Source organism: Podarcis pityusensis (assembly GCF_964106645.2).
Source record: "Podarcis pityusensis genome assembly, chromosome: 1".
NCBI lineage: Eukaryota > Metazoa > Chordata > Lepidosauria > Squamata > Lacertidae > Podarcis > Podarcis pityusensis.
The window spans coordinates 53,033,743-53,049,242 of NC_138028.1; positions in this window are offsets into that span (position 1 = coordinate 53,033,743).

Consider the following 15,500-nt stretch of genomic DNA (forward strand, 5'->3'; position numbering starts at 1 on the left):
AATTGTTTCTGCTGTGCAAAGTCCAGCTACTCTAGAGGAGGCAATATTTCATGTGGAGGGGCACAAGTGTTATTGGGCTAAGTAAAAGAAAACAGCAACAGCACCAAAAATTTGCCTATGAATCCATACAATTTGACTGCTAGATCTAAATCTGAAAGAAATGGATACAGCGTTCCAGTGCTCAGCACATAGTCCATGAGTAGGGGCAAAGGGAGCCTTTCTTGTTGAGGCCTTGGGGATCAAGGAAAGGAAAGGACCTATTCAAAAATACCCCTGGGAGTACTGTCCAAATCCTACAAAGACTAGCCAATACGTCACTGGAAAGTACTGGAAATACTGTTAAAATGGTACTAAAACAGGCTCAAACGAGTGCCATTTACACTGCTGCTCTCCAGGCACAAATCATGCAACCCACAATCCACAAGCAAGCAACTTTTTGATATGGGTTATTTATCACTTTCTACTTTCTGTGCTTTCCGCACCTTTAGTAATGAGCTGCCAGTGAAAATACTGATGACGTGCAATGTACTAAAATCCGACCCTGCTTATTTTATCAGCTACTTTTTATTAGTTTCGTTTGAACCAGGAAAGAAGATGGCGACATGTATGGGTTTGGCCGGCAGCCATTAGAAGCGTATGCTAGTCAGAGATTTGGCTCTTACTGCACAAAAGTTGAATCATAGGATCAGGGTCAGTTTATACATGCAGCAGAATCTGTTGATAATGCCTTCCTTGATAGGGCTGGAAGAAGGTGTTTTGCTGCCTGAGGCAAAGGACAAAATGGCACCCTCTGCACCCCAGCCAATTCAAACCACAGAAGCCAACCAGGCTGACGGCTGAATCTTGCTTTAACTGTGACTGCTTCTGCCATATCTGAGGATAAGAGACGAGCTTAGGGAGCACAAGGCTGGATTTTCACCACTTCCTACTCCCATGACATTTGCCGCCTGAGGCAATGGTGAGGGCACCTCATTTCCCTGTACTGTCCCATTTCAGTTGGGGGGAATGTCATGTTTGAATGCTCTCTTATTAAAATAAGCAAAGCAACTATCTCCATACGCATAGGGGGGAAAGAATGTTACAGGGAGGCTGGGTTGAGCCTGCTATTTTGACGTGAAAGAAGTTTTTTAGATGGAGTAGTTGACTGCTGCTCTTACCTGTGTTCTTTCCTACACTCATAATTCTCAAAACTGTAGCTTGTCCCATTTCTGGCATGACCTTTTGCATCCCATTTCCTGAAGCAAGATGTACAAAACCCCTGCAACTTACATCAAATTCTGATTTTACTAGGATCTCATGTCTCAGATTCAAATGGTTAAAAGTCCATGGCCACACTTTGGGACCAATGAGAGGAAGAATATGAAAAGCTCACCCTGCTTTTTTTTAAAAAAACAAAAACGTATCCTGGGAGCAAAAACAGAAAAGATGGAACGTAGGTGTTGTATAAGATTATTTTCCTGCTTCATACTTTTTCTGTGGCCTTCAAGGCACAGAGATTGAAGCTTCCACACCTAGTATATCTTCCAAAAGTGCCCTCAACCAACTTCAATGAACTCAGTTGAAGGATGTCCACCTTTCATTTCTGCGGTGTGTGGTTCAATCTGTTCACTGTAGGTTGGGGAGCAATTTGTGTTCTCAGTCCATGTAGCACATGAATTAGCTCATTATGAGCCACCAAGCAGAGTGACACCCCAAGGCCTCTATGAGGTGGCCATAAAATGTGAAATATCCCTTGGAATTCTTTGTGTTTAATTTTCATTGTACCTCTCTGCCTCACTCACTTCTGAACATTTTCAGTCTGTGCCACGGAGATCCCTTTTCCAAGCACAGCTATCCAGATGATATTAATAACAGGATGTTTTCTGCTCTGCTGCTTCTAGAGGATTTCCAGAAGCTGCGTTTTGCTGTGCAGTTAGTTACAGTCATTGAAGCTACAGTGAACTGGTGATAGCACCAGACTCCTTGTAGTTTTTGGGAAATACAGAGACTTCGGCTATTTATTGGTAGCATTTGATTTCCCATAGGTGTGAGTATCAGCAAATATACAGGTTTGAACTACACATATGGCACTGTGCAAACTCAAGTGGCCACATAGATGCATTGTGCCTGTGTAGCCAACAAAAGCATTCAATAGTAGGAAATATACCACCTGGTATGCATCAACCTCTCTCAATTTTTCACACATCTCTGCTTGAATCCTAAAGGTCCAATCACTGCATTTTGATTGTTGGGGGAAGGAGCTGTTAACCATCAGGAAATGATCTGAGTCCCCAGGACAGTCACTTAGACCCTCTTACAGCCCCTGTTCTAAGTCCTCTTATTATTGGACATAGTTTACAAGTGGTTCACTATAATCCCTTTAAAATTAGTTTTGCAAATGGGGGGCTGGTTTCTAAAGTTAGCCAGATTGTTGCACAAACAAAATCTTGTTTGTGCGGAGAGAAAAGTATGGTGCCCTGGAAACAGCAAAAATAGACTAGAATGGAAGCAGGGGGGGTTCTGGTTTGGGGAGACGAAAATAAGGGGGGGAATGAGGATGATATGTTTTTGATAAATTGTTATGTTGAAATTCTTAATAAAAAAAAAATAGAATGGAAGCAGGTAAGGCCCGTTGCTCAACGAGCTATTGAGCAAAATATCAAAAGAGATAGCAAATGATACTCCTCTGCATCAGATGAAATGGGCTTTAGCCTATGAAAGCTTGTGCCACAATAATGTGACAAGCCTATGCTTGGCTACTCAGATGTAAGCTGTGAGGGACGCTTATAACATTTGGGCCTTTTTGATTTAGAGGAAAGACATGTAAGAGATGGCTTCATAGAGGTGTATAAAATTATGCATGGCATGAAAGTAGGGGGGGGTTCCCTTCCCTTCCCTCTCTTATAAAACTAGAACTCAAGCACACTCAGTGAAACTGAACATTGGAATATTCAGGACTAGACAAAAGAAAGTACTTATTCATACTTAACTTATTCCATAGTTAATTAAACTCTGGAATTAACTCCCACCAGAGTCAGTGATGGCCAATATCTTGGATGGCTTTAAAAGAGGATTAAACAAATTCATGGAGGACAAGGCTATGAATTGCTGCTAATCCTGATGGCTATGTTTCCTTATTACAAGAGCAAAATCTGTTCTGGAACAGAATGCAATGCCTATCTCCACCCCCCACCACAAACCACAGATAACAGTTGCACAACGAACCCTTCCTTTCTCAGGATGTCCTATATGTTTGTTTTGTTTGTATTTATTCATTTGTTAATTCATTTTTCCTGAGAAAATGTAATCAGAAGTTTGCTGGCTTCTCTAATTACCTTCATGTGAATTCAATTTCCAGTCGAATAACAGTTTTCCTTATGAGATGGGACTGAAGGGAGAAAGAAGAGGATCATTCAATTCACTTCCTTTCATGGTTTCCAAAACTGTCCAACTAAATCTCCCCCCACCCAACCACCCCCAGGGTGGTTTGGTAAGTTTTAGGGTTTTATGTAGCTGTCTTGTTGTTCCCTTTGACATTTCAATTAATGGTGCTCTGGATATTGATATCTGCTGACAGGATGTCCTGGGGCCACTGTTGGCACTGTGGGGCCAAGGGGTAGGACTCATAGCTGTCAACTTTTCCCTTTTCTTGTGAGGAATCCTATTCGGAATAAGGGAATTTCCCTTTTAAAAAAAGGGAAACGTTGACCGCTATGGTAGGACTATAGACAGGAAGATGGACAGGGGAGAGTTCTGTGGTGCATTTCCCGTTTGCATGGAGCACAAGGAGACCAGGCCAGAATTCATTTCTGGAGCACATTCTGTGAAGCAAAGGTGGCCAATGCAGGGCCCTCCAGATGCTGTAAATTATAACTCCCATCATTCCTGTTTATTGGCCATGATGAAGGAAGATGACAGGAATTGTAACCCACAATATCTGCAGGGCATCGTGTTGGCTTCCACCTCTCTGTGGTGTACTCTCCGTTTGCACAAGGAGCTAGCCAGACTGTCACTATTTTGTGGGTGGGATTCTGCTGCAATTTCAAACTCTGCAATTGGATTTGGTGCTCTTGCACAACAAACCAGCATTTTTTTAAGGAGTGTTTGTGGTAAGGAAAGTGATGGGGAATTTGCACTGGAACAGTTGTTTGACACAGTGTTGTATAACCTCCTGGCAAACAGTTCCGAACGAATACTCGTTAAACAGCTGGCAACTTCCCTGAAGACTTTGTGCAAACAGATCAGGAATAATGTTCAGTAAACAGGTAGTCTGCAAGTGCCCCAGTTCTTGGTAAAGATCATTCGAGATATTTTAGTGCTTGAGATAGAAAATCCAAAAGGATGCCCTCATTTTTGGTCGACCAAAAGCTGTCAGTTGACACTAAGAAGGCCTTAGTGTGAAGACAGAAGTCCCCCCCAGATTCACTTCTCTGGAGCTATCCATTTTCACAGCAGAAAGCACCTCAGGAAGCACAGGCAGTAGAGTTGGCAGATCATCAACAGAATCCCAATCCTGCCACTCAGAACCTGGAAACTGCTGGACAGGGCACCTGATCAGGGAAAGAAACTCATAATAGACCAACATGACCCTGCTTCATTTCCCTTTAAGTATTCACTCTGAAACCTGGAGGATAAAGCTGGGATGAGATAACACACACAGCCAACTCATCTAGGCAGATTTCTGATTTTATTAACCAATTCAGCTTCAGGGGGTTGTAAACATTATGAGGAGGAATAGTCCCAGATGCTTAGCCTTTGTCCTTTAATGTCACCTCAGACCTCTGCCCCCAAATACCCCTTTGCCCATTTGTGTCTGAATGGCGGCAACCAACCCAGCCCCACAGCTCCCTGTCCTTTGAAAACCTCTCTCAGAACTCAGACAGCCAATACAAAGCAGATAAGATTACAATATAAAAGCTCCCACAACACTAAACAAAACTCAGTTCAGGATTAGAGTCAACTGCAATAATAGCACCAGAGTAACCAAAAACTCCCACAAAACACAGACCTGCCAGTTTCCCACTCAGTCCCCTCCCTGCACTCTTACTAAAGTTCAGGTAAACAAAGAGTAAGATATAAACATGAAAGTAACATGAAAGTAGCAAACATTTAAATAACATAAAAATAATGTCAGATTGTGATCAACTGCTTAATCAACTGAAGGCCTTGGCAAACAGAAAGCTAACTGAACCTTGGAAAAGAAAACCCAAGAAGCCCGATAGATTTCTCCAAAGAGACTATTGCCTAATGTAGGATTTGTTGCAAGGCCCTAGTCTGTGCCCTGACAGATTCTGCTTCAGAAAGGGTGGGGCATGGAGCAAAATATTCCCAGATCATCTGGCAGGTTAATGTGAGAGAAATTGTTGCTCCTGCATGCACATGTCCAGAGCAAAACCCAGCCACAGTTAATCTTGACAAGTTAATCCCACTGAAATCAATGGGTGTGGTTAGTTCTGACTAGGCCCCATTTCCACTGCTTTCCATTGGATAAACTTTTGCCTGGTCACTCCTGCCCACTTTCCCTACTGACTTTAACAAATATGCTCAAAAATTACCTGTAGTAGGTGTGCATTTGGTTGTTGTAGTGCATGCAACTCCAGCCAAATCAGCTGAATGAATACCAGATATGTGGCACAAAGCCTCCATTAGAAATGGAGCTGGCAATTTTAGACTGAGGCTTGTTTTGTCTGAGACCTGTGAGGTTTGCTTTTCCCCCTTGGCTTTAATGTATCTATGTGGGTTGTTTTTGTTTGTTTGTTTGTTTGTTTGCTTGCTTGCTTGCTTGCTTGCTTGTAAATTGCTTTGGGTTGCCCTGGGCAAGATAAAGTGACTAACAAATTTAATAAAGAAATAAGAAATAAGAAAGCTGCCTTAGGCCAAATCGGACAACTGGTCCATCTAGCTCAGCACTGTCTACAACTCGGATGGCTAATATGTGGCCCTCCAGATGCTGTTGAACTACAAAGCATTCCCGACCATTGACCATCCTTGCTGGGGCAGATGTTGCTGAGGTCCAGCAACATCTGGAAGTCTACAAGTTATCCAGCTTCCCAGGATTTCAGGCAGGGGTCTCTACCCATCCTGGAGATGCTGGAGATTGAACCTGCATGAAAAGCAGCTGTTCAACCCCTGAGCTGTACACTGATATTCACACTCCTGAAATGCTGGGCTCCAGTGTCAGCATGCATGTTCAGAGTTTCTTGTTTCAAGCATAACTTTCTCGTTTTGCTGGTCCTGTTTTGATTCTGAGCATAATGCACAGAGGTTAAGGGAGATCAGAACAGGGTGGCACCATATTTTATCAGGCTCTAAACCGTAATACTTTCCTTTGCGTATTCTGTTTCATATTCGCACGCCTATAAAAACTGCCACATCCGGGTGAAAGCATTTCTCCAGTGAACCAGATTGCGTTTATGAACTGGAAAAGGCATTCTTTCTCCCTCTCTGTAGGGGGAATAATGTTAACAAGTTGCTTGCGGTTTTCTCCTTCCAGGTTGGCTGATCAAGTCCCTCTCAACACTGCAGGGGTTCTGCAGCAATTTACGAACATTTCATACCTCAGGAAAAAAAATATCACAAACAGTAAACGTCAGGGGTTCAGCTCCCCCTTCACCTCAGCTCCATACCCCCATGTAGTCTGTAGCTATGAATGTCTTGTTAGCAGTCTTCTGATACTTTTCCTTTGCCAGTGAAGCCAAATGAATCTCTTGTAATGTTGCCTCTCAACTTGGCTCTCTTGAAATTTACGCATTTTAAAATGCTTCGGAAACAAAGAAAGGAGAAAGCAAACCAATAAACAGAACATAAAAGCTGTCTAATGTTGTACATAATAGCGCAAGATGGAAACAGACTTTCATTGATTTTTTCTTGACATTTCACTTATTAAATTAGAAACTTCTTAAAGAAGAGTCCGTTTTTTTTCTTCTTCATCCAATTAAAGGACTCTAATGAGCATAACAAAGTAACTCTTGTCTATAGCTGGCTGAGTTTGCATGGCAGAAAAATACCATGAAAAGAATGAGTCCTGTGTGGACATTCCAAGAAAAATCATCTGAGGAAGGTTGGAATGGTGTCTTTTCAAACCCTCTTTGGAGGATTGTTTGAGCTAAGGCAAGACATAAAGATGTTTCTAGAAAAATATGACATGGACAGTGCTGATGGTACCAGGATATACTTGTTGTCTGATGACCCACAAGTGCATGCTAACCTTGTCATATTATCTTGCCATACAACCATAGGGTTAATGTGATGTTTGAACATTGATATTCTTTCCCACCAGTCTGTCTACAAAGTATTGAAATGTTTCTGTTTCTGTTTCTTTTTTTATTTCTTCCAAGCATATGGCCACTTTGTTTCATACCTTATTTCCAGACTTCCAAGCTGCTGCAGACAATACATAAGTCATCCAAAACATGCCCATCTGTGCCCAAATCAGGGTGTAGTCTGGTATTATGTTGCTCTCGCCATATCTCCCCACATGATGTGACCTTTATGACTTCATGACTTTCCCTACTCCCACCAATGGAAGCAGAGGGTGTGAAGCAGGGGTGAGATAACTTGTAGCCTGGTGATGCCTCACGGCATTACAGGGAAGAGGAGGAAGAGGAGGACTGCCATCTATGACTGCAGTTCAGTGTCTTCCAAGGCACCAACTTTGCCCTCAAATTTAGGTCCTTGAGGCTTCCAAGGTAGCATTTTCAGAACTGATATATCGTCCACTTGTTTGGTTCAACTCAACAGGAAATGTTACAGAGTCTAGATTACCAAAGCAGTGCTGGGGTAACTGGTACAGCTGTAGTAATTGCTGGAACCATGGGAGGACAAAAGGAACATGTGGGCTGCACTTGAATTATTGTGGAACCCCACTGCTGTTTATAAAATAAAGATGTCTGTACAGGACATTTTTAACTGGCGTATTGGGGAAGGCCAAGCAGCACTGAGGAAGATAGATCTACCAACTTATTATAAAGAGAAGTAGCAGAGTTGCACCCCTCCGATTAACGCATTCTGAGCCAGCTACGGAGGGGTGACAGTCACCATCACACAGTGCCTCCTAGTGACATCTCACTGGCCCTGCCCACTGTTAGATATTGGCCTATCCAGTATGATAGTTCCAGTGCTCTTAAATACTGCATTTCTGTCACTAAAAAGAAGATGAAGAATATTTTCAAGGTTTATATTTGGCAATTCAAGTGCTATTAAAAATATCAGCAGCAAATGTCCATTGGCAAATTACTACTGTTGAAGTAGAACTATCTGGTGTGCTTATTTTCTTACCTAAACAATACCAGGGTCCATGAACAAATCACATCTTGCATCAAGAATGCCGCAAAGTTTCATTATGGTTCATAAATAACTAATTTCATTAATTTATTTATTTTTTCCTTTAAAAATGTCATCTTTATTTTAAGCATTTCTATGCTGTCTTTCTACACCAAAGCATAAAACATGATCAAATAATCTCTATTGTCATAGAAAAGTGAAAGATAAAATTGAAAATTAGCAACACTGCAAGTAAAGTTTCTCTCTTGTTCATTACTTTTTATTCATAAAAGCAGGAAAAAAGGCAGAGCAAATAAAGAATATTTTTGATAATCAAGGTTTAATATTTCATAAATAGACATTGGCTTCAACAACTGAGCTAACAGACTGATCTAAAGGAAACAATTAGCGTGACATGTGAACAGAGCATTAGAAACATTGTATTGAATTGTATGTCCAGAATCCTACAATTTCTGCATCACCCTGTTGTTCTACAGTGCACCAATGAAAAAATGGAAGAAAAGGCATCTCTGCATTTACACTAAGTCCTACACCTGTTGTAGCCTCTTAAAGAGTATGCAGATCTGCTTGCCCTAACCAGGAATATTAAAGTAAACTGCTAAATATGTGGCTACCTGTAAGTCCTTGGTAATTAGGGTCATTGAGCATGTGGTTGACTCCAGGTAGCACACCAGTTTAAAGTTAACACAGGACAGGAAGAAATGACATAATGTAGCCGATTCATAAGGATACAACAAGGTGAAAAGAAGTGTCTTTCCTTGACATGAGATTGAACCTTGAACCACTAAATTGGGTGAGTTGGCCCAGGGCAAAAGGTGAAGCTAAGCCACTTGGGGCCCATATTGTTTGGGAAATTAACTAATTAGGAACTTACAGGCATGACGTCAAAGTAGTTTCTAGTTCCACAGCTGGTTTTGCAGTAGCTAAGTTAGTGGAGGATCAGAAGGCCAGAAAGGTCAACTATTCCATGACAGCTATTCTGGTCTCTTCTCCCTCTTTCTCCCTTCCATGAGCCTCGGGATGCCCATAGAATTTAAGAAGACCACAGAACTATTTTATTTATTTTCTTTCTAGTTCACTGTAATTCACAACAAAAAGGGACACTTCCACTGTGTAATTATCAATTATGTGAGAGGAAGTTCAATAATAATCAAAACCACTGACATCTCCTTAACTCTACAAACCATGGCATTATTCCCATACTGAATTAATGGAGTCATTAATTGGCTTCATGTGACCACCAAAGGAAGCTGAGATAAACTCAGATTTTCCTTTTGGCTCCACCGGAATACTTCAGAAAGCAATCAACTGCATTGTATCAAAGATTCAGTTTTTGTGAATGATTGTAGGAGTGAACCTAAAGAGGAAGAGGTAACAGAAGTTACCTGTGGATCATTACTACATACTGCTAGGACTTTTGGATGTGTGAATTTCAGAACTTCTTGTCACCCATCCCTATCAGTTTACATCAACCCTACTGCAAACTATTGACTTAGGTTTGTCCAGCCAACTATTAGTGTCTCCATAGCATTGTTCCCCAACCTAGTGCCACCCAGATGTTGTTGAACTATCACTTCCATCACCCTTGCTGTGCGTCATGGGGTTGCTTCTGTTGCTGATGATTTATTTAGTTATTTCAGCATACTGATAACACTGTGCTCCAAATCTCCATCTGACTCCTTCCAGCAGCTTCATACAGGCATTAAATAATTTAGAGCATGATGGTATTTGCAGCACAAAAATGTGTGTTATATCAAAGCATCCATCAGATCCTCAGTGTGCTTTGTAAGGTGAAGCAAAAGGCTAGGGAGGGGAAAGTAGGAGAGGAAAATACCAAGATTTTTCTCCGTTCACACACACACACTTCCTTGTTGTTTGGGTGGATGAAGGTCCAACATCTGAAAGGCCCATCTGTTTGTTGCCTTTCATATGTGTTTGCAGCTCAGTCTCAGATTAGTGTCACTTTCCATCAGTTCTTAAGCCAGTGCTGGGGAAGATATGTACACTAGCAGAGGGATCACACACATCATATCAGGTCATGCATTCACTGAAAACAAAGGAAACTGCCTTATTGCACCAAATCTGACTACCGGTATTTGTTCATCCACTAGCAGTTAATGCTCTGATCTATCACAGGAAGCCTCACACAAATATATTTTCCATCACAACAACCCCCCACCCCATTCTCCTCCCACCTCCCACCATGTGCTGTTCAAGGGATTTTCCTGAACCCCCCCAAAAAAAACAATTTGGGGAGCATAAGGGAAGGAGATGGGGACAGCCCCACTGCACAAGCAGGAGTCCTTGTGCAGGGCTGCTACTGATGGGACTCTCATTCATTGAATTCTGCCCTCTCTTTGTGAAGCATGTGCTTTGCTAGATGTATATTATGATAGCCCTGTCGTGTCTTTCCTTCCGCCTAATCCCTCTCCCACCTCCAAAAAAGCTCTAATCCAAATAGATGACTTGTTGAAGGCAGGAGCTAAAGCCTTCTGAAAGAACATCATTTTGTTTCCATCAAAGCTCAACTATTACATTTCTCTTACAGTTGAGTAACAACAAGCAAAGTCTGCAGAGCCCCCACTGGATTTGCTGTCTCCTAGGGATGGGGGAGAATTTTGATTCAGCTCGCATTAAAAAGTGAACCGACTTAATTCACACTTTTTGAAACAATATTCAAACCAAAACACAACCATCCTTTGAAATTCACACTTCTCTGCATTTTGCAATGCAGTTCTCCAGCCATGCAATGCATTTACTAAGGTAAATTATGCAAACATTAGTATCTTGCAAAAAGATGCACGAGAGGCAGAATTGTGCATATTGGAAGAAATTCAAATTATTTTCATGAGAACATTTTTTTAAATATCGCCATCTGATGCAGAAATGTGGAAAAACTGAACTTGCAATCAGGAAAATGAGAAATCAGAATTGACAGATTTGCCCATCCCTTCTCTCTCCATCAAAAAAAAAAAAAAAAAAAAAGACAAACAAGAGGATTTGCAGATTTTTCAGTCCTAAGGCCTGATCATGCTTGAGCTCCTCCTCCCTAGAAGGCACTGAGGCTGCAGAGAAGCGATCTGGCTTGCCTCTCCCCTTGTATCCCTCTTCCCTCCAAGCCATTGCACTGCAAAAGGTAACATGGTACAGGGGACATCTCCAGGCAAACCCTTTTACTGTATATCAATTTCTGTTTTTCTGCTGGGCATTCTTCAGACAGATTTCAAAAGGCTGCGTTGCTAATGAAAAACACACCGGCTCTTGAAATTAAGTTAACTCCTTTTATAAAACTTTAAAAAGAGAGAGAGAGAAGCAGAAGATGAAGAAAAAGAAAGGGAAAATATCCCCCTTTGATTTCATTGGGGCAGATATTAGAACCACATTGTTCATCAAGATCCATTCTGCCTTACGAGCAAATATACAGTAGTTATTGCAGGCAAGGAGGGTTTTGTTTTTTAAAATATCCTGCACCTCATTATTGGCCAGCTAGAGTAAAACTCACTGAGAGTGCTGTTTGGAGGACAGATAGCAGCTCAAATAATACATTTATTTTAACCACAAAAGTATAGATACAGAGTGACTGGCACAGTTGGGTTAGGAATGGGGAAATGATGGGCCACTGTACTCGTCCACCCTCATGACATAGGACTCTCAGACCTTTCAGAATGACAGAGGTTCACCAATCTTGGTTGACAGCATAAGGCTAAATAGGCGCCACCACACTTACGCAAACCAAAATGTATTGTATTTTCGTCAGTTCCCATGAAGCAGCCTGAAGCAGTCAGTATCCCATGCCCTAGGATGGGATTAAATAAAAAACTTAAAAAAAAACAAAAACTGATCGTCTGTTAAAGACAGAATGCCAGTTCCAAGGTCACAGATCCAGGGGTATGATTTGATCAAAATTAATATCAGGGCTTTTTTTCATCTGGAACTCAGCTCTGGCACCTGTCAGGTGGGCATCATTTTAGGACTCTGGGTTCTGGTAGTATGATGGACAGAGAATGTATCTCTGCAAGCCTTTGCCATGCCTTGCTATATGGAAGGCACAGATCCAGAGGCAACTCCATAAAAGTTATTAGTAGGGTATGAGAGCCAGTGTGGTGTAGTGGTTAAGAGCTATAGTCTCGTAATCTGGTGAACCGGGTTCGCTTCCCCGCTCCTCCACATGCAGCTGCTGGGTGACCTTGGGCTAGTCACACTTCTCTGAAATCTCTCAGCCCCACTCATCTCACAGAGTGTTTGTTGTGGGGGAGGAAGGGAAAGGAGAATGTTAGCCACTTTGAGACTCCTTTGGGTAGTGATAAAGCGGGATATCAAATCCAAATTCTTCTTCTTCTTCTTCTTCTTCTTCTTCTTCTTCTTCTTCTTCTTCTTCTTCTATGGAGTGATAGTGATGATCCAAGATCCCTCTAGTCCAGAGCTGGCCAGCCACAGGTGATAGCTATGCCCAGCTCCTGGTAGTCAGAAGCATGAGTACACTGTTGAAATTAATACTTCTGACTACCAGGAGCTGGGTATAGCTATCACCATCACTGGTTAAAATGTTGGGGTTTGCAGTGCATGATGTGTAAGCACTCTGTACATGGTCATGTACATGGTTCCTACTGTTTCTGTAAAAATGAGAGGGGGTGTTGGGTATTCTCTCTGTTTGTGAGAGAATCATTTGTTCCAGAAACAGAGAACAGAGAAGAAGATTCAAGAAGCAGCAGAAGGCTGAGGTTGTTTTGTCTATGCAAGGACATTTTCGGTGGGAACTGTTCTTTGGACATGTGCCGTGTGACAGGAAGTGCTGCTAACAATGGTTCTGTGTAACTTGTTGTGAGTCTCTTGCTTGTGTGTTGCGGTGAGAGAAGCAGAGAAAGAGTATTCAGCTCTTGTTGGACTCTAAGCATGCCTTGGTGGTAGTGAATGTCTGTATATATTTGCTACCAATATGCTTTTATACCTGTTAAGTAAACCTCTACACCTGACTGAATCTTTATGGTGTCCATGAGTGTTTATTGCCTACTGTGTGTACCTTCAACCCCAAAGATGCTTCCAAGAAAGGAACTGCATTAAGATGTAACCCTGCTGAGTATGGATACTGACACACACACAGCAAATGTGATGCCGGACCCAATCCTTCTAAATCATCCATCGGTAGTTGATGGATTGATCCAACATACACTGCCTATGGACATTAAAGTCCCCCCCCCCCCCAGTCATTCAGAGTTTTCAAGGACAACCTAGAACATACCTTCTTGGGAATTTCACAAAGGCACTCAACCTCAGTAATATACAAGGCACAAATGCAAGCTATTTACTTCTCACAAAGGAGTTCCTCCTCCATATGAATCTTGTCATAAGTGATTCATCTTGCCAAGTGATGAATCTTGTCAAAACCTGATCCTAGGGATGAATTGCTTTCAGTGGATGTACTCAGTGAAACTCATGTATCTTATTATACAATTTGTGCAAGTCCTAAACACAGTTTTTGGAAGTGTAGCCAAATGATTTTAGCAGAACATAATCTCAAGTAGATGTGCTTAAGACAGCAGCCTTTACACTCCCTTGTTTCAAATCAGCTCACATGCCTTGTGTAACTCATGCCACTGATTACATTACATTCTAATTAGGCCCAGCAACTTTTTGGGAACATTTCAACTCCGTACTTTCAAAGATTTGAAGAGGGTCATTGAACAATACAACACAACATCTATAACTCAGGAGGCGTCAATGTCGCAGCTAAACCGTGCTGATGGTGTTGGGGGAAATGAGATGCCGTTGTGGCATGAGAGTCATTATGTAGCCACTTATTTGTTTTACAGGCTCCACCACCAGTCCATGAGCCAAGAGACACAGGAAAACAAATGTCATGTATATATATTAAAAAAAGGTTGTGGGGGCGCAAGGCTGAGCATTGGAGGCATTCGGTTCACAAGCCACTTCATACTTTGGAGCTGACCCAGAGTGCTGAATTAGTCAGTGTTTGGGAAAAACTTGTTTTCCACAACCAAAACCAAATAAAGGAGAGAGAGAAAAAAACTCCTCACCTTAAGGACAGAAAGTTTATAATGGTGGCTTTTATTCCCCCTCTTTGCTGATATCCGCAGGCGGCTTGGAAGGAGCAATGGAGCGATCTCAATGGTAAACAACATCAGACAAGTTTCTTCCCTACTTTGGGTAATGAGTTGTTTTCATCAAAGCTTGGCTTGTTTGATGAGACTAATGGTGAGTCCAAGCCCAGGAGGCTTTCTTCCTTTACAATGTGTTTCAAGAGTTTCCAGGAGTGTAACAATAGAAGGAAAGTGCCCAGCACATGCTCTGCTTGCTGTCATATGTATTACACGCTGTTTCTCTCTGCCCTGCTCAGCTACTGGAAGGTGACTTTGGGAACTTTGTCACTGAGCTGTTGTTCTGTAGAGATGTTAAGACCTTGTGAATTCACTAGCTGGCTTTTATTGAAGAAGAAGAAGAAGAAGAAGGTGGTGGAGGAGAACTGAGGACACTTACATACAGTTCACCCTGAGTTCCTCGCTGTTCAAAGCAATTGCCTTTCATGGATAAGGTTTTACACTGATTACAATGGATGTGTCTTGTAGTACAAAGCTGCAGGAAGGGCCATAGCACAGTGGCAGAGTGTTTGCCTTGCAAAGCAGAAGGTCTCAGGTTCAATCCCCAGCATCTCCAGGTGGGGTTGGGAGAGACTAACATCCTGGAGAACTACTGCCAGTCAGTATAGACCAGGGGTCTGCAACCTTTAAGACAAAAAGAGCCACTTGGACCCGTTTCCAAAGAAAAGAAAAAAACTGGGAGCCGCAAAACTCGTCATTATAAAAATAACTTTTTTGTCACTTTTTTATTATTTCTTTGTTTGACCCCTCAGAATTACTCCTCCTCATAGAAATAAACGTTAAATTAACAAGTTACCTTTTTGTGTGTGTGTGTTCTTCACTCCCCTTCAAAACAGTGACCAGCGTACATGCCCCCTTTCAATGCAGTGACCAGCGTACATGCCCCTTACAATGTAGCGGGCGGGCGGGAAGGTGACGTCGGGACGGTGCGTGACTAACGCATGCACCGCCCCATGCGACATCACAGCCAGTACAGCGCCCGTCACAGTGGGGAGTGTCGGGGCGCACAATGCGCCTCCTCCCCTTGCTAGTATCCGCCCTGGAGCCACGGCAAAGGTGTAAAAGAGCCACATGCGGCTCCGGAGCCGCGGGTTGCAGACCCCTGGTATAGACTGAACTAGA